The sequence below is a fragment of the Peromyscus californicus genome, unplaced genomic scaffold (genome assembly GCF_007827085.1).
Source record: "Peromyscus californicus insignis strain IS unplaced genomic scaffold, ASM782708v3 Scaffold_10__1_contigs__length_136768540, whole genome shotgun sequence".
In the NCBI taxonomy this organism is placed as follows: Eukaryota; Metazoa; Chordata; class Mammalia; order Rodentia; family Cricetidae; genus Peromyscus; species Peromyscus californicus.
Window position 1 is genome coordinate 91906219 of NW_026294391.1, and position 23908 is coordinate 91930126.

General features: G+C 40.8%; 1 protein-coding gene across 9 annotated transcripts in view; it reads right to left on the reverse strand.

Annotated features, from left to right (window-relative positions):
* Nucleotides 1–23908, reverse strand: part of Acsl4 (acyl-CoA synthetase long chain family member 4) — a 77270-nt gene that overhangs the window by 45104 nt on the left and 8258 nt on the right. For 4 of the 9 annotated variants that reach the window (XM_052737196.1, XM_052737161.1, XM_052737171.1 and 1 more), the window contains exon 2: nucleotides 23067–23100. The exons of 4 other annotated variants lie outside the window; for them this stretch is intronic. The gene's annotated coding sequence lies outside the window, so the exon portion shown is untranslated. Of the gene's footprint in view, nucleotides 1–23066; nucleotides 23101–23908 lie in introns of those variants that run through there. One more of the 9 variants, XM_052737232.1, reaches the window with a different exon arrangement.

The window sequence follows — 23908 nt, forward strand, 5'->3', positions numbered from 1 at the left end:
TGGATCTCTGTGAGTTCAAGACAAGCCTGGTCTACATGGCAAGTTTCAGGTCAGCCAGGGCTACATAGTGAGACCCTGCCTCAAACAAACAAAACAGTAAAAATAAAAATATTACCCTAGAAAATCCCAGTTGACACTACCTTAACTGATCACAGCTACCTTCACTAGTTACAGGAACTATCACCATCCCACAAGTTCTGGCCTGATACAGAATTTCATTCCCATGGTGTTCTGAGAAATAAAACACAGTAATGTAGAATGGCAAAACCTTAACAAAGTGAAGAAATTTAGCATGACAGTAATGAGACATCTCATGTGTCCTCTGGTATGAGGCATCTTAAAGAGCACAGTGTTCCCAAGGCAATTCTGCCCGAAATGAATAATTTCAAGATGTCATGGATAAAACATCAGAAGTCCAAACTGAGGACATTCAATGAGGAAATGAAGAATATCATCTACAAAATGATCAACTTTGGGAAGCTGGAGATGTAGCTCAGTACTTGCCTGCCAAGCATAAGGCGCCAGGTCCAATCCCTAGCATAGAGATTTTTTTTACAAGACATTATCGTGGTAACAGGAGAGTAAGAGAGAGAACGAGGCAGCATGATTCTAGACTATAAACTAAAGCAGAGAAAGATTAGCACAAACACTGCTTTCTGATCTGGTTGGTCGAGTACACCAACTTCAACAGTGTTGATGACTAAACTATTGTTTGCAAGATGTTTATATTAAGTGAAGCTTTATGAAAGACCCATACCATTTAGGCATTTTTGTCAATACCTAAAGAGGAGTCAGAAAATAAACAGGTTCTCTAACAAACAATATGCTACTTCATGTTCCCAGAAGTAATCTATCAGTGTGCTCCTTTCCCGTATCCTCTGACAGTGAACTGAACTATGTATGTTCTAAAGCAGTGTTCATTCAACACTTCATTTTTTCTTATATTAGGTTTTCGTTCAAGTCCTTTGTCCCATTTTCTATTTCTACTTAGGTACTCATTGTTGATTCATCAAGAGTCCTTACATATTAAGGAAATAATCTTTTTTGTCTGAAATACTATGTTTTTCTCACCATAGCTTTTCTTTTCTTTTTTAAACTTTTATTCTTTGTCTCATACATTGCATCCCAACCATAGTTTCCCCTCTCTCCATTCCTCTCAGTCTCTTCCCATACCTCCCCTCTCCCCCAGATCTACCCCTTCTCCTCCGTTTCCCTTAATAAAAGGTAGCAGGCCCCCCAGGGTTATCCACCAAAAAAAGGTCTTACAAGATACAGTAATACTGGGCACAAACCCTCATTTCAAGGCTGGACAAGGTAACCCAGTAGGAGAAAAAGGGTCCCAAGCTCAGGCAAGAGTCAGAGACACCCCCCCCCCCCATACTCCCACTGTTCGGAGTCCCACAAGAACACCAGGCTACACAACTCTTTAAGGTATTCGCAGAGGACCTAGCTCAGACCCATACAAGGTCCATGTTTGTCGCTTCAGTCTCTGTGAGCCCCTATGAGCCCTGCTTAGTTGATTCTGTGGGTCGTTTGTTTTCTTGTGGTGTCTGTCCTTGACTCCTCTGGCTCCTACAATCCTTCCTCCCTGTCTTCTGCAGGCTTCCTCTGGCTCCACCTAGTGTTTGGCTGCAGGTCTCTGCATCTGCTCCATCAGTTTTAGCTTTTCTTTTCAATTTGGGTGCTTTTTGGACAAAGGTGATTATTTTTTTTAAGTAGTAAGATAGCTCCTTTGTGATTTCCAGGTCATCTTCTCATTTCAAGAATGAAATTATAAAATTCTTCCCTGTATTTCCAAATCAAGATTACTAAGCCCAATATGTATCTTTTGGGGGTAACAACGTGAATGTGGATAGGGAATCTATTGATCTATACTACCAACTGCTTTAAAGAACAACTGTATCTATAGTTCTATCAGTAGTGCGCAATATTCTACAATAATATAGACATAATACTTTGTTACTTTAACAACCAAAATCATCTACTTGTACCATGCCCCAAAGAAACCATTTACTACCTGAACAACTGTTCAAATTCCCATTTTCGGAAGAGCTCTTGTTTTACAGACTTGAGTTCATGGCCTTTTTTTTCTACCCAGAATTGTGCTCCAAAGCTACCTTTACTAGGAATACCTTCATGGACACAAGTTAAAATGTCTGCTCCTCTTCGAATTCCTAAGGCTCTTCTCCAATAGTCCTTAAGTTGAGTATTGCCCTGTGTTCTGATCTAAAGCGCAAGAGTCAGGTCTTATGATCACTGTGTCTCACTATCTTGTAAACAGCATCAAATATTTCATAAGACAAATCATGGAAACTAACTCCTGCTGTGAACCATTACTTTTCTCCTCACACTTCACATCAATCTTCATTTGTTTGAAACTATTTTAGTTTGAATTTTTTTTTTACATTCTATTCAACAGACATTTTGAAAAATTACTTAAGACAAAAGGTTACTGTTATATTTTAGAAAAATGAGAACTCATTTTAACTAAACAAAATCTTTAGTGTTGACTGACAAATTTTATTCTTCATGCTGAAAGTATATGTGTGTGTGTGTGTGTGTGTGTGTGTATGTATGTGTGTGTGTATTGCATATCATGGCAACGTCAGTATTTCTTTACATGGTTAAATCTGCAGTGCTCTAATAAAATTTACGTTTATCAACTTTGAAACCAATGCTAGAACCATATCTATATTATCTAAGCACTACCGACAGTCTAGTTTCAATGATAAAAGAAACTCATCCCAGCTAATAGTTCTATTACTACCCATTATTTTACATAACTTAGTACATAGCTTGATACAGATTTGTCTAAGCTACAAAGCAAGTTCCAGACTTCAACTGAGACAAGAAGATAAATTTCTTGTAGACAAACTCCACTCCTTACAAACAAACAATGTTAGGGACTTCAGAGACAAATAATACACTCTTTTTATGTAGCCCAGGAGAGCCTCAGACTTGGCAATCCTAATGCCCCAGCCTTCTGAGTCCTAGGATTACTGGCCACACAACACCTCAACAAAATATAAGAAGAGAAGTGAACTCAATTTTAAAAAGGGAATTCTTCTCATAGATACATTAAGGAGCATTAGGCTAAGGCATATAACTATGCTAAGTCAGGCACAGAAAGAAGTACCAAATGAGACACTACTTACATACAGAATGAAAAATAGCTAAATTCACAGACACAGAGAATAGAACAGTGGTTTAGTACGATCTGAGGGAGAAATATGGTTGTAGTAGTCAAAGAACCCAAAGTTTCAGTTATACAAGATAATTCCTAGAGATCTATTCTGCAATATGGTGACTCCAGATAACAATACTGTCTCACACACTTTAAAAAAAATTGCAGAAAGGGCCGGGCAGTGGTGGTGGTGCACGCCTTTAATCCCAGCACTCGGGAGGCAGAGCCAGGCGGATCTCTGTGAGTTCGAGGCCAGCCTGGGCTACCAAGTGAGTTCCAGGAGAGGCGCAAAGCTACACAGAGAAACCCTGTCTCGAAAAACCAAAAAAAAAAAATTGCAGAAAGAACTTTTGTGAAACATTCCAGTCAGCCATATGCAAATAAGATGAGAGGAAAATTCAGGGGGTGCAGGATTGGTTTATTATACAGACTGTGGTGACAATTTCACGCTATACACTTATCTGTAAACTTACTAAACTGTACGCATTAAATATATTCAACTTTTATATCAACCATGCCTCAGAAACCTTAAAAGATGGGATATTAATTACTGTCCATTTGCAGAACAATTGTTGTGTAGTGATAGCAGCTGTCTGTGCGCATTTGCAGCAAGGAGGACGCCAAGCATGTCTACCCCTGATTCTCTTTCAGAAGTCTGTAGAGCACACCTTCCTTAAGACAGCAGTTTTCGACTCAGATACCACCTTCCACTGTCAGAATGGCTACGATAAAAAACACTGCAGACAGCTTATGCTGGAGAGGATGTGGAGCAAGGGGAACACTCCTCCACTGTTGGTGGGAGTGCAAACTTGTACAACCACTGTGGAAATCAGTATGTGGAATCAGTATGTGGAAATTCTTAGAAAACTGGGAATCGATCTACCTCAAAACCCAGCCATACCACTCTTGGGCATATACCCAAGGAATGCTCAATCATATCACACAGATACATGCTCAACTATGTTCATAGCAGCACTATTTGTAATAGCCAGAACCTGGAAACAACCTAGATGCCTGTCAACTGAAGAATGGATTAAGAAAATGTGGTACATATACACAATGGAGTACTACTCAGCAGAGAAAAACAATGACAGCATGAAATTTGCAGGCAAATGGATGGAAGTAGAAAATATCATCCTGAGTGAGGTAACCCAGACTCAGAAGGACAAACATGGTATGTACTCACTCATAAGTGGATTCTAGATATAAAGCAAAGAACAATCAGACTGCAACCCACAGAACCAGGGAGGCTACATAGCAGGGGGGACCCTAGGATGAATGTGTCTATAAGAAGTTTTGGTTTTACTCAATCACTGGGCAAGCCTCAATGAAACATTTCACTATTAGGATAAGAATTGTACTGTATCAAACTGATAATAAAAAAGTAAATAAATAAAAAAGAAAAAAAAAGATAGCAGTTTTACTTGAGGGAGCTTTCCTTGTTCTGCTATCAGTGGCAGATCTAGTGTGACTGTTTTGAAGCACCCACTAGGTGACAGGAGCTTTGAAGAGATGAACATGGCCATCACTTCACCGCACCAACTCAAATAGCTTAGACAGTAAACTGCAGAACAGCAGGCACCGGGCTGCCCAGAAGCGTGCCGAGACCATGAATGAATGAGTCCCAGGCTTTCATTTGAAATATTAAAGAGCTGACTAATACTTCAAGGAAGTGCTTGTTACTTAAGAGATCTGGTGAGAAACTACTATAATCATGACTTTCCACAAAATTTGTGGGTTTCTTTTTTTTAATCAAGAAGTTATAAAAAGTCACACACACACACAAAACATGTCTTAATAGGTGTGATCATAGAAATGACTAACATAATGAGTGGTTGTGGAGTAATACTTTTAGGAAAATGTTTGCAATTTCCTCTGTAAAAAGGATTTAAGAAAAGAAAAAAATGTATCTTTAGAAACAAAGTCTTAGAGCTAAAATACAGCTTGTTCCTGTGATTCTGAAAGTGTCATCGGGGACTACAGTTCCTTACAGTCTAGCATGTATGGTATTGCACATCTACTTCCAGTTCTGCAGGAATAATTTTATTTACTAAAACAGGTAAGAAGAGTACATTATAGTTTCAGCAAAAGTAGAGCCAACAAAAAGAAATTGGTGCCGTCAAAGTCAGACAAGAGGACCTTTATAATATTGAAATTCACCAGGTATGGTGATACGTGCCTTTAATCCCAGCACTCGAGGAGGCAGATCTCTAAATTCAAGGCCAGCCTGGTCTACGGAGCGAGTTCCAGGACAGCCAGGGTTACACAGAGAATCCCTGTCTCAAAAAAAAAAGAAAAGAAAAGAAAAAGAAAGAGAAAGAGAAAAGGTTAAAAAAAAAGTAAAGGATATTAAGTCTGTAAATTGGCACATGTTAGAAAGGAATTTGGCAATGTGTGGCAAGAAGCCTTAAGTCATATTTCAGGAATTGTTAACTTACGATTATACTTCCAGGAATGTCTTTAGGAAATAATGAGATGGAGATACACACATAAAAAAGAAAGTGAAATACAGCCACCACTGTGGTAGATACAGGAAAATTAGGAAACACCTCAAAGGGAGACTGGTCAAATAGTGATATACTTGTGATATCAAATACTTACCAATCACCCAATGCACCATTGTTAAAGAATAGTGTTTGTGGATATGAGAAAATATCCAAGACATAAAATAAAACTTCAAGTACAACACTTTCTGAAACTCACCAAAGCAACACCCTGAAATGGAAGTACCTAGAGACTATGGCTTTTTACATTTTTAACCTTAGAGTTTTCCTACATGTTTTAAAGCTTCCAGAGAATGTGTTCCTTCTATCCCTAATAATACGGTAGAAACATGCTAACAGTCTTTCAGTTATTTCTAATGTATGCTGACAGGTGTGTGTGCTGACAAGTGACAATATGTCCCCAAAGTGTTTGACCCTAACTCAAGGGAGTGAGTGATACTTAAAAGAGCCAAGTTGACTTTGTATTTTTTTTTAAGACAAGGTTTCTCTGCATAGCCCTGAATGTCCTAGAACTCACTTTGTAGACCAGACTAGCCTCGAACTTAGAGATCCACCTGCCTCTGCCTCCTGAGTGCTGGGATTAAAGGGGTGTGCCACCACCGCCCAGTGAATAATTCCATCTTTAAACCAGATTCAAAGTCAAGTAAACATATTATTTCTTATTGTAACTATAATACTGCTTGCTAAGACTAAGGACCCTTGCCATTCACCATGCTAAAATGAGAATAACAAAGGCACAAGGTTGCTGCAATTCAGTGCCTTAGTTCCCTCTCTCAGCACAAATAAATAAATAAATACTAGCAAAAAAAAAAGAAAGAAAGAAAGAAGAGAAGAGAACAGAAGAGAAGAAAAAAACCCTACTGTTCTGATTCCATGAGTCACCCCCAGAAATAGTTTACCACTTACTGAATAGACGGTATCAAAACACCAAGGCTCATGGAGCATCCCACACAATCGAAAGTGTAAGTCGTTTCTGTGGATACCACAGTTCCATTTACCTTTTCTATTAAAACAAACAAGAAGACAAGTGCATAATAGTGAACAGGCAGCACATCACACAGGCCTTCATTCCATAATGAAAACCTTTCTCATTCAGCAGACTCAGCCCCTCTATCTAGGTAGCCTATAAGAACCACTCTTTTCCTGTGTGTGTGGTAAACACAGACTGGTGCTTTCTACACTGGCAATCGGAGGGTCTTTGAAGAGAGGGGATTTCAGTAGTGAACTCTAATAATCCTCTTGTGTTTACCATCTGGCCTCTGGGAACAAATATTCAAACTCTGGAGGCTATCACCTTACCTAACACAGTCTTGCTTCAGACATTCTACGCAACTGGGAGACCTTACACATACATGTGTACTGGCTGACTTCACAAAGCAGGACTCGGAAAAGGCTGAATTTCTTTCCCTCAGAGTTTCCATTTCAAAATATTTTGGGCAACAATAAAGTATCATTAAGTAATCTCACTTCCTGTAAGGCCAACACATCTATGAAAGTGTCCTGCAATAACCTCGCCGGGGCCTAGCGGCAGGAAGTTCACAATACTGACAATTACGAAAGGAATACAAGTGCTGGGCACACGATTTTAGTGCAATACACAACAAGAGATTTACTCAAAACGTAATGCACATTCACGTTAAAGAAAACGGCTCCACTGCTTATATGTAACTGCATGGAACCAACACACTTGAGAAGCTATACCCCAAAATACGATCCACCGAGAGTGGATTAAAATTAGGGTGATCCCTTTTCCCCACTTGCCAAAAACTGTAACTGAATATACCTGTCATCACAGAGAGTAGAATCAAACTCCCCCTCTTTCAGAAAAAACATTCTTAAGATGTCTCTAGTTACCCCCTACTCTGGTCCCCACATACACCAAATATGGATGTATGGCCACAGTAGCCAAAGCGAGCCTTCACTATACAAAACACTCCCAGGTACACTCCTCTTTGAACCTATAGTCATGTGTGATGTGTAAGTAACGAGAGCACTAGCTAGCTACATGTCATCAACCTCATTCTGTCTCTGTCCCCCCAACCCTCCCTCTCTCTCTCCCTCCCTCCCTCTGTCTCTGTCTCTGTCTCTGTCTCTGTCTCTCTCTCTCACACACACACACACACACACACACACTACATTCTTCCAAAACCTGCTACTATTTTAATTTATGTAAAACGGAACACTTGTAATCCAGCTAAAATCTAGAATAACCCATTAATTGTTGACTTCAAATTGAAGTAAATTCCTCATCTTAAAAGTTTATATTTTAAGATAAAATAAATCAGATGCACCGGAAGGAATATCCATCTATAGTTAGGTTTTTTTTTTCTTTTTTACATTCACATAGGTTAAAAAGACTATAGTCCTATTTTTGAAAATAAGTTCCAATTTAACTTTAAAAATCAGAAAAAAAAATTGCCAAGTTAATTTTAGCAATCAAATAAAAGTTCTACCTTTGCAAGTAATGTACATTTGTGTTGTTTTGTAGAAAATATAACCACCAGTTATAATTTCCCACCTATAATTTTCTGGAAACCTTTGCAATGCATACCAAATAATGCTTGTTTGATTGCTGGCCAATGACAAAAGACTATAAAGCAGATCTAGATGTGTATAAACTAGTGCAGACCCTATAGATGGAGTTGCTGGAATGGCCTAACTGGTAGCATACTAAGAAATGGGAGAAGAGATGGGCGCAGTGAGGGCCCCACCCAAGGTTAAGACTCCAACACAACACTCCACCCTCTGAGAGGCGGCGGCCGCAGAGCAAGCAGGCAGCAATATGCCACCACTAGACAGCCTCTCTTCAACTGCTGGCTGTGCCACGTACTGGAAGGAGGTGACTGACCTCTTAGCTCCAGGAGCCATAACTATAAAACGGAAAGAACATGACTAGCAAATGCTGTGGGTACTGTGGGAGCCCATTTTCAGGTTCCTTGTGGCTTTACCTAGCAGGTCCTCATAGAGAGGATGATTAGGACCAGGGGCCTGAGTGCAGGTGTCTGAGATAGTCTGCACTTGGCTGTGATGGGGGCGGTCTTTTGCTCCACCCCTTGGCGTCTCTATAAAAACCCTGGGGCAGAGACAGTAAGGGCCCGTTGGAATAGGCTCCTCTCGAGGCTATCCTTTATTTTCTATCTGTTTATCTCCACAATCTAAATCCTTCTAATATTTCCTGCTGCTCACACTCAAGAAAACTCTGGGGAACTGTGGGGTTGGCGGGTAAATGCCCCGCAGCGTACAAGTCACTTTCATCCTTCACCCCCTTTCCCAGCACCTATTTTTCCTTCTACTCCGAACATCCTCTTTTTCTGGCTTCCTTTAGGTCTTAATTTAAGCAGTACTGGTAGAAAGTCTTGTCTGACTGCCCGTTTATGTCATGTGCACTTGACATTGGGCCCCCAAGCACCCTTGAGCACTGACTTAAACTTCTGTAACTCTGTGTTCTCCTGCTTTGGTTCTCCCACTGAAGATGGAGGTCATGCTGGTATTGATCACCACTGTACCACTCAGACCCCATTCAGACGCAGTGCAGGCTCCCAGTAGATTCTTAGCAAGCACTCCTTAAATGAATATTGAATGAAACTGCAAGTCAAATGATGGAAATCAAGGGAGAATTTCTAAGCTACAGCTTTCATACTAGGTTGAAGTCTCCTCTTCGCATCTTTATAGGAGTGTTTCTTCTCATACACTGAGAGGCTTTCCATTAAACACAGGAAGTGTCATATTCTTACCAAGTACAAAGTATATTCCCTTTTAATGCAAAAACCATAACTTCATAAAGCAAAGCAAACAAGAGTCTGCTCAGTATGTTTACACTTATTATTAATATCATGTCTCATATCCCAAAGTCTTATTTACCTAGACTTATCAGAGTCACATTGTACACTCAGTGTTCAGCTCCCTGGATATCAACTGAAACCTTCAAGTATTAGTGTCTTGAGTAGAGAAAAGAAACAGAAGAGGAAGCCATGAACATAGAAGAACACACAAGAAAATGTATTTGAAATGGCGGAAAGTAACTGAAGCAGTAATAGCTGCATGTCTATAAATGGCCACCAGGTGGCATCATTGTCACTAGCTATCCAATACAAAAATGAACCCTGGAGAGAACTATCGGGCTGTTTGACAAAGCTTAACCTGAAAGCTGCATAATCTACTTCTATTATATTCATCGGCAACATATTCAAGTTCAAGTTCTCCAGTCACAGGAATAGGTCTTAAGGACAATGTCCATCAGAGGCTTGTGGAAGGTAAGTTTGGCTAACACTTTGGCCTAAAGATTCCTGCCAGCTCACTATTCTAAATGTGGAGATACTCAGTGGAGAAAGGAAGATCAGAAAAACCTGGAAAGCATTTGGCAAACTTCAAGGTTGAACCACAAAAGAACACGACAGTCAAAAAGCCACTCCACACAGATTTTTTAAAACTCACAAATTTAAATGGTCCAACTAAACGTACACACATATTAAGCCAGTTCCACTGCTGACAGTCATGTTTCTCTGGTTTGTTATGTGGGAAAGCATTGAAAACACATACACAGGAGGCCTTGTACTTAAAGTAATAAAGAATTAGGGGCTGGAGAGATGGCTCAGTGGTTAAGAGCACTGACTGCTCCTCCAGAGGACCCGGGTTCACTTCCCAGCACCCACATGACAGTTCACAACTGTCTGTAACCCTCACACACACGTGTAGGCAAAACACTGATGCAAACAAAATAAAAATAAATTTAAAAGAAAGAATTAGCTGAGCAAAGAAGTAGATATGACACAGTAGTTTAGGAGAACGAGTAAGTTTTATTAAAAACAGCAGACATGAGAAGTTTACCAAAGAAACAAACCATAAATGTTATATTTAACTATAAAAGGCAAATTTTTAAAATGTATTTAAAATATGTTCAGCAGCCTATCTTTTAGGGAAATCCAGAGTCTCTAATGGATTTATATTTTCCATAGAAACAACATAAACAAATGTATCTATAAAATGTTTAAAATAGCAGGTGTCTCTGAGTAAAAGGATTACCCATAACTTATTTTATAATTGTATCTATATTTTCTAAAAATAACTATATATAATACTATTGGATGCTGTAATAGAAAATAACACCTAGGAAACACAAAGTGAATTCTAGTTTTCATAATCTCTTTGCCACTGTTATACAGAGTGTTAAAATTAGGGGAAACAGTTCCAATTATACATGGACACTAGCACTATCTCTAATGCATTTATGCATAATGAGCTTAATATTGTCCAAATTTTTTAAAATGTTCATTTAGGGACTGGAGAGATGGCTCAGTGGTTAAGAGCACTGACTGTTCTTCCAGAGGTCCTAAGTTCAATTCCCAGCAACCACATGGTGGCTCATAACCATCCTTAATGAGATCTGGTGCCCTCTTCTGGCCTGCAGAGACACATGCAGGCAGAACACTGTTAACATAATAAATAAATCTATCTTTTTTAAAATGTTCATTTAAAGCAATAAGATCAGTAACAATGTCACATTTAAAAATGCAGAGTATACATTAACTATTTTAACTTATAAGAAAGAAGCCATCGCCCGGCGGCGGCGGTGGTGGTGGTGGTGGTGGTGGTGGTGGTGGTGGTGCACGCCTTTAATCCCAGCACTTGGGAGGCAGAGCCAGGCGGATCTCTGTGAGTTCGAGGCCAGCCTGGTCTGCAAAGCGAGTTCCAGGAAAGGCACAAAGCTATACAGAGAAACCCTGTCTCGAAAAAGCAAAAAGAAAGAAAAGAAAAGAAAGAAAGAATGAAGCCATCATAGTTTCTAACATTACAACACAAAATTGTAGAGACAATGATATCATTGGGTCTCCCTTAAATACTCAAGTAATACCACCCTGCTGTACCAACTTTACAGAAGCATGAAACAAATCATTAAGGGTCTACTGATTTGGTTTTATAAGTACCATTACATGGGGAGCCGAGTAGGGAAGGAATTACAAATTAAAGTACAGTCAGTGAAAACCCATTTCTTTCACATTTAAAAAAAACCTAGTTTCCCAAATCCTTAGTAGTTACAGATGCATGTGCATGCATTTGTTCAAAAAATATTCCATAAGCACAAACTCATGGAACATTTTAGGGACACGGCAGCCTAATAGACATACAGAGGTACAACAGGACAAGGCCACCTATGAGACAATTCTCTCATCCTAAGAGATGGTTACAGACTTTTAAGTTAATAATAGCTACTGAGTATCCACATACACCTGCAGCTGCTATATAAGGAGAGTATTATCTAGTTGGCTTAAAAATCAATTTTTTATTTTAAAAGTTGTTTTAAATGTCAGGCCATGAAAAACCATGCGTAACAAAGAATGAATGTGAAGTTCTAAAAGAGCACAGATGAATGAAAATGTCATCTCAAAAAGCCACCAACAGAAAGCTTAAAGGCCCTGACCAATCCTCTTATCGACTGGCCAACCATTAAAGACGACACTCCCATCTGCTTATATTATTTTAGCAACTGTAGAATTTGGAATAGGTTAGATCCATAGTGGAACATGTCCAAAGGAGGTTTTCATACATATATATTTAAAGTGCTTTACTATAAGACATACATCTGGAGTGCCAAAATAAAAGCTTAGGGTTGGGGGTACAGCTCATGATCATAGCATGATCCCTGGCACTGTAAAATATAAACAAGAACAGATTAAATGCCAAGTGGCAGATTACTAAAAGATGCCCAGCAGAGAAGAAGCTTTCTTCCATCTCAATGAAACCCTGTTCAAGGAAAGTGAGCTATGCATTCACGTACAGTGGTCAGTAAGTGTTGGTATTTCATACTGGTGAATACTGACCATAAACCCCTAATATATTTTAGCTTCTGCTGGAACATGATGAGAAGTCCCTTTGAGACTTCCTTTCGCAGTTCCATCTGTGATTACTTAATCTCAAATATGTCATCTTTAAAGGAGGCAGTAATTCAACCGTCTTTGAAGCATCTGTAACCAACGTCAGCAGCAGTAAAAGAAGGTAGCTTGTCTTTTCATGTGTATGGAGCAATCTGCTGTTTACCCTTCTTCAAAAGCAAGGCCAAAGTCAGTGGCACAAGAGGATGTTGTGAAATGCTTTCTCTTACCATGCATCATTGAGCTCAGCCAGCTATGTGAGAGTGACCTGCAGTTAGGATTTTTTTTTTTTACTTTTTTAGATGTATATTTAGTTTATGTTTGTGAATGGTTGGCCTGAATGTATGTATGGCTGTACACTATTTGCATGCCTGATACCCATGGCAGTCAGAAGAGGGCACTAGATTCCCCAGAATGGGAGTTAGAGAGGACTAAGAGCTGCCATGTGGATTCTGGGAACTGACTGGGATCCTCTGCAAGAGCTCTGAACCACTAAGGCTCTCCCTAGACCGGAGACTTTTTAAAAGAATACTAAAAAAGTATCTTTTTTTTTTTTTTTTTTTTTGGTTTTTCGAGACAGGGTTTCTCTGTGTAGCTTTGCGCCTTTCCTGGAACTCGCTCTGTAGACCAGGCTGGCCTCGAACTCACAGAGATCCGCCTGGCTCTGCCTCCCGAGTGCTGGGATTAAAGGCGTGCGCCACCACCGCCCGGCTAAAAAAGTATCTTTTGATGCCCTTATTTCATAGTCCCCTATGCTTGAAAATAGAACACTGAGGTTGAGCACCAGGTACCCAGTCCAGGCAAAATCCTGGTCTTTCAGCATCACTGGGTCGGTCAGCGCCAGTGAAACCAGAGGGAAGGGGTGCTCTAACAAGCACAAGACAGGGTTGCAGACCTGGCCAAGAACTCAACTCCAAGCAGCCAGGTATACAACCTGCAGCCTCTGGGCCGAATGTGGACAAGGAGAGTTATGAATCTGGACCAATATAAAATCGTATACATTATGAACTGCCTTTGCCTTCGTTGCTATAACTCAACCATGCAGTTCTAAAACATGAACGCTACAGATGACAACATCTTGTCGCAAGGTCAAATTCTGTAAGGACTCACCTTGCAGAATCAGTCTACAGGACAGTCATATACATACAAGCCAAATGAGTTAACTGTCCAACTCTGAACTACCATTTCTTTTCTTTAACCCAAGAGGCAGAAGTCAATCCTACAGGGTTGGGGATTTAGCTCAGTGGTAGAGTGCTTGCCTAGCAATCTCAAGGCCCTGGGTTCGATCCTCAGCTCCAAAAAAAAAAAAAAGTTTCCTTTGCCGGGCAGTGGTGGTGCACGCCTTTAATCCCAGCACTCGGGAGGCAGAGCCAGGCGGATCTCTGTGAGTTCGAGGCCAGCCTGGGCTACCAAGTGAGTTCCAGGAAAAGGCGCAAAGCTACACAGAGAAACCCTGTCTCGAAAAACCAAAAAAAAAAAAAAAAAAAAAAGAAGTCAATCCTACAACTTTGGAGTATGAGACAAAAGGATCACAAGTTTGACTGGTTTAAAAAAAATGTCGGGGCTGTGGAGATGGCTCAGTTAAGAGCATTGGCTACTCTTCCAGAGGTCCTGAGTTCAATTCCCAGGAAACACATGGTGGTTCACAACCATCTACACTGGGATCCAATGCCCTCTTCTGGCATAAAGTCATACATGCAGACAGAACACTCATACACATAAAATAAATAAACCTTTAAAAAAAAGCCATCATAGGGGTTGGGGATTTAGCTCAGCAGTAGAGCGCTTGCCTAGCAAGCACAAGGCCCTGGGTTCAGTCCTCAGCTCCAGGGAAAAAAAAAGTCATCATGCCTCCCTCTATCAAGATATGGGAGGCATTTGTGCAGTTGGGTCTGTTTGAGGGGCCCCTGACAGTGGGATCACGATCTATCCCTGGTGCATGAGCTGGCTTTCTGGATCCCATGGGACACCTTGCTCACCTCTGAGGCAGCGGGGAGGGGCTGGGTCCTGCCTCAACTGAATGTACCAGGCTTTGCTGTCCCCCCATGGGAGAACTTACCCTTTTGGAGGAGGAGATGAGAGGTGAGTGGAGGGAGGCTAGGCAGGGGTGGAGGAGGAGGGAGGAGGGGTAAGAGGCGGATCTGTGGTCCATATGTAAAATGAATAAAAAATTTTAATTAAAAAAAGCCATCAGCTGACCACAAGTCTAACACTAATTTTCCACCTTAAATTTGTAGACATTCTTCCTAAACAAAAGATTCTGTAATAAAATGTTATAACAGCCAGAAAACATTTTAAATGATTTAAAGTGTTCCTTCACTAGGAACAATATAAAACTACAGAAATATATATATATATATATTATATATATATATATTTTAGAGACAGGGTTTCTCTGTGAAACAGTCCTGGCTGTGCTGGAACTTGCTCTGTAGACGAGGCTGGCCTTGACTCACAGAGATCCGCCTGGCTCTACCTCCCGAGTGCTGGGATTAAAGGCGTGCGCCACCACCACCCAGCGAGAAATGAATTTTTGCTGGGAAAAAAAAAACTATAAAGAGTCACTATTTCCAAATTACTTACTTGCCACCTATTAAAAGTCATTGCAGTTCCATTATGAATGTTAAATAACAATACACAATCTCACATTTGCACATTTTTACTGGAGACTGTACTCATCAAGTTAAACTACACTGTAGAGCTTCACACCAGTCTAATTAGCTTAAGGAAGCTGCCCTACTTTGTCTTCTATTGCTGTGATAAACACCAGGACCAAAAGCAACTTGGAGAGGAAAGGGTTGATCTCATCACCCAGGGAAGTCGGTGCAGGAACTCGGGAAACTGAAGCAGAGGCCATGGAGGAGAGCTGCTTACTAGTTTGCTCCTCATGGCTTGTTCAGCCTGCTTTCTTAAACAACCCAGGACCACCTACCAAGGAGCGGCAATGCCCGCAGTGGGCTGCGCCCTCCCTCCCAATCAATCATCAATCAAAACAGTACCCCAACAGACTTGCCAATCAATGGGCAGTGAGACTGAGGCACTTTCGTCAATTGAGGGTCCCTCTTCCCAGACGACTCCAGCTTGCGGCCGTCCGCTTGACACAACCTGTTCTTCAAATGTCTTCAAAGAAACTGAATTGCAAAGTTCTGGTTCTCACAATTGAAGGTACAGACCTTCACTGTCACTTCCTCCTTATCTTTGGTAATGACCTTGTATATGAGCCACCTCCTCTTTCCTTCAGGGAGTGTCCGGAGCAATGTGATCTTTCAATTAAAGACAAGGCACAGTCACAAGCCTCCCCAAGTTTAAGACAGATAGCTCTAAACTTTACCCCACACGAATAAAACAAAGATGTTATAGTCCTTACAGTTAAAGTTGTTTTTGAGAAAAGCACAAGCTATCTGAAACTTGTTAGTTAAGAACAAATCTCCCATTTTACTAAAATCTTATCATTGAAGGCCAGTCATTACAGAGAAATAGTTCACATAATCAAAGTACATGGTAGAAATGAGGGATGACGCAGGGATAAGGCAGGAGCTGGTCAGCTCTCCTGCAACGGTTATGTTTTTCTCACAACTACCTTTTGTGGGGCCCTTATGTCTATTTCCCACTATTATACCCCTACAGTGCTGGGGACAAGTACCTTTTTAATCCGGATATTTTGTACTTCAGGACTAGACAATTACCCATTACTCAGTTCTACCTAGGAAAGTCCCAAAAGAACTGTACACAGATGGCTAAACTGTAAAAGTGGTGTTGCTTCCAAACAGGATTAGGGCCAGCTGGAGGGCTCAGTGAATAGAGGTACCCATGTGCTGGCCTGATAACCAGAGTCTGGTCCCCAGAGGCCACAAGGTTGCAGGAGAGAGCCAATTCTCAAGAACTGTCTTCAAGCCGGGCGTGGTGGTGCACGCCTTTGATCCCCACACTTGGGAGGCAGAGCCAGGCGGATCTCTGTGAGTTCGAGGCCAGCCTGGGCTACCAAGTAAGTTCCAGGAAAGGCGAAAAGCGACACAAAGAAACCCTGTCTTGAAAAACCAAAAAAAAAAAAAATTGTCTTCAGACCTCCACGTGCAAAAGCCCATGCACACAAATAATAAATTAGGGCATTCCAAGATAACTTCAGGAACACAGAGTCCTTACCTCAAAACATAAATGAATAAATACAGGAATAAAAAAGAAGGGAGGAGATTCACTGCAAAGGTTTTCATTTTGCAGTTGTCTCTTCTACAACAGCCTGTACTTTAAGGGGATACCACCTGTAAGGAAGTCCGGTACCCACCCGTTACCATGGAGGAAAATGTAAGACATTCCTTTCATGCCTGGAGTCGTGGAGAGTACCATGCTTTATCTACACTAATCTTCCCCTGTATACACATCTCTATAATAAAGTTTAATTTAGAAAAGAACGGGATGAGCAGCACTAGGTATTAGTAAAATAATTATAACAAGGTATGGTAGTAAATTTTATATAAAACTCATGAATTATTCATTTCTGGAATTTTCCATGTAATATTTTCAGGCTGATTGTGGGTAACTGAAACTAGAAAGTGAAAGTAGAAACTAGAAAGATAAGAGGAATTCTTTGGAAAAGAAAGATACTCTGTATAAATAATTTAATATTTAATTGCTTGGTAATCAGGAAAATGAAAAAATGCAAATATATATGCATATATAATTTTTAAAACTTAGTTGCATATAAAAATCCTGGCCTTATCTACTTGATATAAAAACGAAACCTAAGTAAAAGAGTCTAAAAATATCTGGGGGTTATTTTGAATTGTAACATCCTTAGGTGATCAGTCATTTTGCTTTTTTTTTTTTTTTTTTTTTTTTTGGTTTTTCGAGACAGGGTTTCTCTGTGTAGCTTTGGGCCTTTCCTGGAACTCGCTTTGGAGACCAGGCTGGCCTCGAACTCACAGAGATCCGCCTGCCTCTGCCTCCCGAGTGCTGGGATTAAAGGCGTGCGCCACCACCGCCCGGCTCATTTTGCTTTTTTAAAAAACGTATAGCATGTATAATTGTGTTTGAATGAAGATGCTAATGTCAACATTTCTATTTGTGGAAATAAACACCACATGGCTTCCCAATTAAGGGTTGCATAACTCACAAAAGGTGCACCTGAGCCTTGCCTTTTTTAGGTTCCAATTCTGGAAACAACTTCCTTCCAAGAAATTCTAAATCTATCTTGGTGTGATGGTTTGAAGGAGAATGTCCTGCACAGGGTGAGGTATCTGAACACTTGGCCCCCAGTTGGTGGTGCTGTTTGGGGAGGTGACACAGCCCAGCAGGAAGTCTATCCCTCAGGTAGGCTTTGACAGGCACCACTTTCAATTCACTCTCTCTGCTTCATGTTCAAGGGTGAAGATGTTTCAGCTGCCTGTTCCTGTTGCCATGTCTGCCCCCTTGCTGCCATGCCTTCCCACCATGACGGTCTCCAATCTCTCTAGAACGGTCAGCTCAGAAAAACTTTTTCCTTCAATTGCTCTTGGTCATGGTATTTTATCACAGCAACAGAAAAGCAGTGAGTACATTATCGGGGACTAAGGGGGTCCAGCCCCTCGATAGTCCCCTCCCAGGGTCCAGGAAGAATCTACAACCAGCTGATAATTAATCTTTGATGAAAAGAAATGAATCTATGTACACGAGACTCCTAGTTCATACACTTTATTACTCTGTGATAGTTCTCTCTCTACACAGCTTCTATTCTGCTCTCATGTCTACCTCCTTTCTTGCCTGATTTCTCTATATTTATCTACTGTCCCCTCTAGGTTCTATCTTAATTCCTTCATCTAGTTCTGTCCCTTCTAGGTTCTCATCTATCTAGTTCTTTCCCCTATCAGCTCCTCTTCCGTCTCCTTCTCTCTCATCTGGCTCTTCCTCATCTTGTTCTTCCCCATCTGGCTCTTCCTCATCTTCCATCTCGTTCCTCTAGTCCTCTCTTCTAGCCCTTCAACCTAGTTCTTCCCCATCTCAGTTTGTTCCTCTCAAGTTCTTACCCATCTAGCTCTTCCATTCTCTTTTCTCTTCTCTGTCCCCCTGTGCCCTGGAAGTCCTGGTATATATACACTTACAAGCAGTATTCCCTTAGCAGTGCAAAGCCAGGCTTCCAGGGTCAAACAGAGGGGTGATAAGAATCACATTGAGAGGCAATAGCCGTTAATTATCATTTGCAACCCCAAAGGGAAGTGACCAATGGGGAAATGAATTAACTAAAGGCTAAATTCGGGTAATATCTAGGAAGAGGGATCTTATGTGCTCAACTATAGTCTTAAACGTGATTAGTAGAAAATGTTAAGAATCTATAAGTTTCTAGGTCAATGGGAGAAAATAAAACTGTCTTCTTTTTTCCTGTGGCTCCTATCTGTTCAAGCTATCTGCCATTTTTCTGCAGGGTGGGGGAAAGTGTGCTCAGTCGCTAGGCAACCTGTGTACAGCTAGATGCCTCTGGTGATAGTTAAAGGGAGATCTGGAACTACAGGTAAGGTTTGGGAAAAGAGGAAGTAAAGCTTAATTGGCACATTCGCCAGGCCTTCTCAAACAGGTAGCCTGGATGCTTAAGTCTGTTCTTAGAGAGTACAGAGGTATCTCTGATAAGGTGCTTTCCTCCAACTGGGGATGGACCTGGCTGGATGCTGCCAATGATGATAATTACAGGGAGGCTTGAACTGGGGTTCGGGCTGAGCATAGCTGTCAGTGCAGAAGGTTATCTAAATATTCCTAGAAGTGGTTAGGTAAGGAGTTAGTGGTCTATAAAGTTAGTAAGGCTGTAAGAAAGGAGGGTCTGAGCTGAATTGTGTAAAGCTATTACTTAACGTCCACCTGACCTAAGTGGTGTCTCCTTGTGGAATTTACCTTAAATCAGGAGACTTACATGTGGACTGTTATTACTGCTAGTCCTTGAAAGTGGCCAAGGGAGATATCTAATTCCAGAGAAAGCCTTTCCTGAGGCTGTTCTCCAAACACCTGGAATGTGTATGTCCAGAGAGTGATCAGTCCACACTGTTAGCCCTTCATGGGGAAAAGTCAATTGGGAAAACTATGAAGGCACACATGATTTTCATAACAGAATACAGCTGATATATCACAAGCCAAGTAACACCAAAAACTCCTTGGAATTTGGCTTCCTCTGGAGGAATTCCCTGATTCCTCCAGGTAGTGACTTTGCCATAACCAGCTGAGTTCTTATGATATATTCCTGCGGCCTACAGCAGTACATGTTGTAAAAAATTGTCTGGGCATAGAGAATCCCAATACTCTCTGAAATCTTTCTGTTCTTGTCTTGGCACCTGATACTCTCTGCACCCCAAATATTCCAAAGACCTTAAAGCCGTGCTAGACTAAGCTTGCAATTAGCCAACTTTGAAAGTCTCTGGTTCCAACTCTACGAATATCATTATGCCTGGCCTACTTTTCTCGTCTCTGCTCTACTTTTCTGAAACATACTTACCTAGCAAGGGTTATGACCACTACTTAGTTCTGTCCTTCAGTAAAGCTATGGATTTTCATCTATTCTAACTTACTTCTCAACTCCATGGCTTCAGTGGTCATATAAATACAGCATCTTCCACTTAGATCCATTCCAGTGCTATATTATTGTGCCTATCTTCTCTTCTCAAAGCCAGGACTGGCTTTTCAGCTCAGTCACCAAGTTCCTGTTTCCTGTCTGAGAGATCTTTTAAGTTTTCTGTTCCACTGAGAAGCAGAAATGCCTAACACATTCTAAGCACAAGTAATACTCACCAGCCTCTCAGCAGCAACTGTTGTGGGATATTTGTATGCTGTGTGAAGGTGTATTGCTGTATTGGTGTAATAAAAAGCTGAACAGCCAATAGCTAGGCAGGAGGTATAGGCGGGATTTCCAGGGAGAGAAGAAAGGAAGAGGAGGAGGAACAGGAGACATGGAGAGGAAACAGGAGGTGCAGGATGGAAGAGAGGTAAGGAGCCACATGGCAGAACATAGATTCTAATTAATTTAAACAGCTTAATTTAAATTATAAGAGCTAGTTAGGAACAAGCCTAAGCTACAGGCCAAGCTTTCATAATAAGTCTCCATGTCATTTGGGAGCTGGTGGCCCAAAGAAAAGACTACAAGTCACAGCTCTGCTCACTTCTCCAGGTTTTCTTAGATGGGTAATCCTGCAGAAGCCTGCCATTACTTTTTCATAGTATGACCATCATGTGACTATACGTTAAAGGAAATTAGCAGAAAAATACAAGAAAACAGTTATTTCAGTATGCCTCCCCCTGCATTAGCCTCATCCACAACCACCAGAATTCACCAGTAACTTTACAACATCTTTTCTCATTAACCAAGACAGAAATAGAGAACCTTTATATTAATGCTCCTATAAAGTCTGTGACCTTTGCTTTACTTCTAGTAGCCACTTACGAGTGAGTACATACCATGTTTGTCCTTCTGAGGCAGCCTGGATGCAGGGGGGGGGGGGGGCCTTGGACCTGCCTCAGCTGAATGTGCCAGGCTTTGCTGGCTCCCCTCGGGAGGCCTTACCCATGGGAGGCCATACCTTTTCAGAGGAGGGGGTGGGGAACGGACTAAGGGAAAAACTGGGAGGGAGCAGGAAGAGTGATGGGCGGGGATCTGTAGTTGGTTTGTGAAGAAAAAATCTTACTAAAAAAATAAATAAAAAATAAAGTCTGTGACCTTATTAACTGCACCTATGAGTGGAAAATCCTTCTGATATGAAATCAAATTCCAAGAGGCAGACAGACAGCCTTGGAAAACCCGGGATGTTTCAATTATCATAACAAAAAAATAGGAGTATTCTCTCATTAGAAAAGAGAATGTTCCCGGCAGTGGTGGCGCACGCCTTTAATCTCAGCACCTGGGAGGCAGAGCCAGGCGGATCCCTGTGAGTTCAAGGACAGCCTGGTCTACAAAGGCAGATGCTGGACAGGCACCAAAACAACACAGAAGCCCTGTCTCAAAAAAACTATAAAAAAGGAGCAGCTATGCAGAGTTTCCATATGAAAAACCTTGTCCACATGTAGTCTTTTTAAATAATAAAATGTCCTACTGAATTTGTGGAAAATGATGAAAGGAACAAAAAATCACGAAAAATAATATGTAATATATTTTACCTAGGGTTGGTGGCATCCTCCTGTAATCCTAGCATTTGAGAGGCTAGGGCAGGGGCCTGACATGAGTTTGAGGCCAGCCTGGAGTACACAGTGAGTTAGTTCTTGGGCTGCATAGTGAGACCCTGGCTCAAAAACAACAGCAGCAAAAACAGCAGATTTGTGCTTCCAGGTCCCACATCATCAACTCAGGAGATTATAATGGGTCTTGTCTGTTTAATTAATGCTTCATGAGAAAGCAAGGTACAAACACGCATGCTCAAATCAATCAAATCAAAGTTGGTCCTCTAACATGTTTCTCTCAATTCTCAATTTCACATACAGAGATAGACAAAGATTCATGTTGCTACAGATACCTAGATTTTCTTTACTTTTCTAAGCTGAAAAATGAAGCTCTTTACCACACAGAACTATCCAAAATCTAGATACAGCTACAGTTTTCTTCTTTAAGCAAAATAAGCACACAGGTTCAATTTGAATACGTTTCACTGGAGTCCAAGTTCACACACAAAAAGTTAATGACATTCTCCACATACTGCACTTATTCCCCATCACTTTAGCAATAATTTTGTGCTTGTGTGGAATCTATGTATATGTGTGTGCATGGCATATGTGCACATGTGCATGTATATGCAGGAGCAAGCCCATGTCTATGGAGAAGCCAGGAGACATCAGGTGTCTTATTCTACTCCTCGGCATCTTACTTCCTTGAGACGGGGTCTGTCACAGAACCTGGAACTAGGCTTGTGACCAGGAAGCCAGTGAGCCTCCTGTTGCCATCTCCACCCTTACTCCACTCCCTAAGACTGGGGTGACAGGGAGTCATTCAACCATGCCCAGCTTTTTTACAGGGGGATTTGAACTCAGTCCTCACGTTTGTACAGCATGCACTCTTAGCCCCTGACCCATAACTACAATCTGAATACAGGTTAGGTCTGTATAGACATTACCATCACACACACACACACACACACACACACACAAAATGGTGATCCTATAGGACTATAATGAAGTTCACAAATTCCTATCGCCTAGTAAGGCTGTAGAAAAGCCCATTAGTCACATTTGTGATGCAATTACATGCACTACATATACAATGGGCTCCACCACCTAGCTTTGTATAAATACAACCTATGATGTTCACACAATGATGAAAGCAGCCAATGCCTTTCTCAGAATATAGTCCCATCATAAAGGGACACATCTGCAACTTGTTCATACTTTAATCCCAAACCATCTGAACTGGCTTGACATTGAGAACATAAAACTTTGCTGGTTATTTACTTTCGGTGACTGTAACTTTTCACCCATGATTACAGTTTGTCAAAGAAACCAGCTATTTTGACTAATATACTATATTTACACAGCACTATGTGGGTTTTTTCCTCACAAGGTATCTTTTTCACTTACATAGTCACCAATCCTCAAAGATGCCTCCAGTACACTGTGAAAAAAGGAAAGTTACAAATCAGTATGTAGAGCAAAAACTCATTTTGTAGACAGTATAGATGTGTTTGTATCTATGAATACTAAGTATCTGTATGCATGCAAACATGTATGTACAAGCATCTACATCAGAAAGTTAACAATGGATCTGAACATGGTATTATATTCTTATATTCATATTTTCAAAGTAGAAATAAGATTCTCCATGGGAGAAAAAGTTATGTTTTATAAAACACCTGAACACTCACTCAGTACAGTACAAGTCATTAATTAAATTTGCTATATAATAATCCTAAGTATCCTCCAGTGGATACAACAAACTCAAATGTTTCTTGTTAACTTGTACAACTACCAATAAAACAGCAATTAAAATGTTAAATACACTATAGATTTATATGTTTCCTCTAAGACCACTCCCTTTTCCTCTTGGGATAAGTACTCTGCAGTATGTTATCAATCATACCTTTTTTATTATCTACACACATGATAAGGTTAGTTTACCTTTAGATAAGTGGAATCATGGTGTGTAACGTACTGTGATTCCTTTATTGTACTCTAGAACTCCTGTGTCAGTTCATCTAAGTCTCTCTGATGGGAATTTCTCCTTTTCCCTTTGTTCTAGGACACTACATAGCACAGCAAAATATTTATACAAATTCTTTTTTGGTTTCCTGAGACACTATGTAGCCATGACTGGCCTAGAGCTCACTATGTAGTTGACCTCCAACTCAATTCACAGTGACCTGCCTGCCTTGGCCTCTAAATGCTGGCATTAAAGGCATGTGCCACCACACCTGGCAAAATAT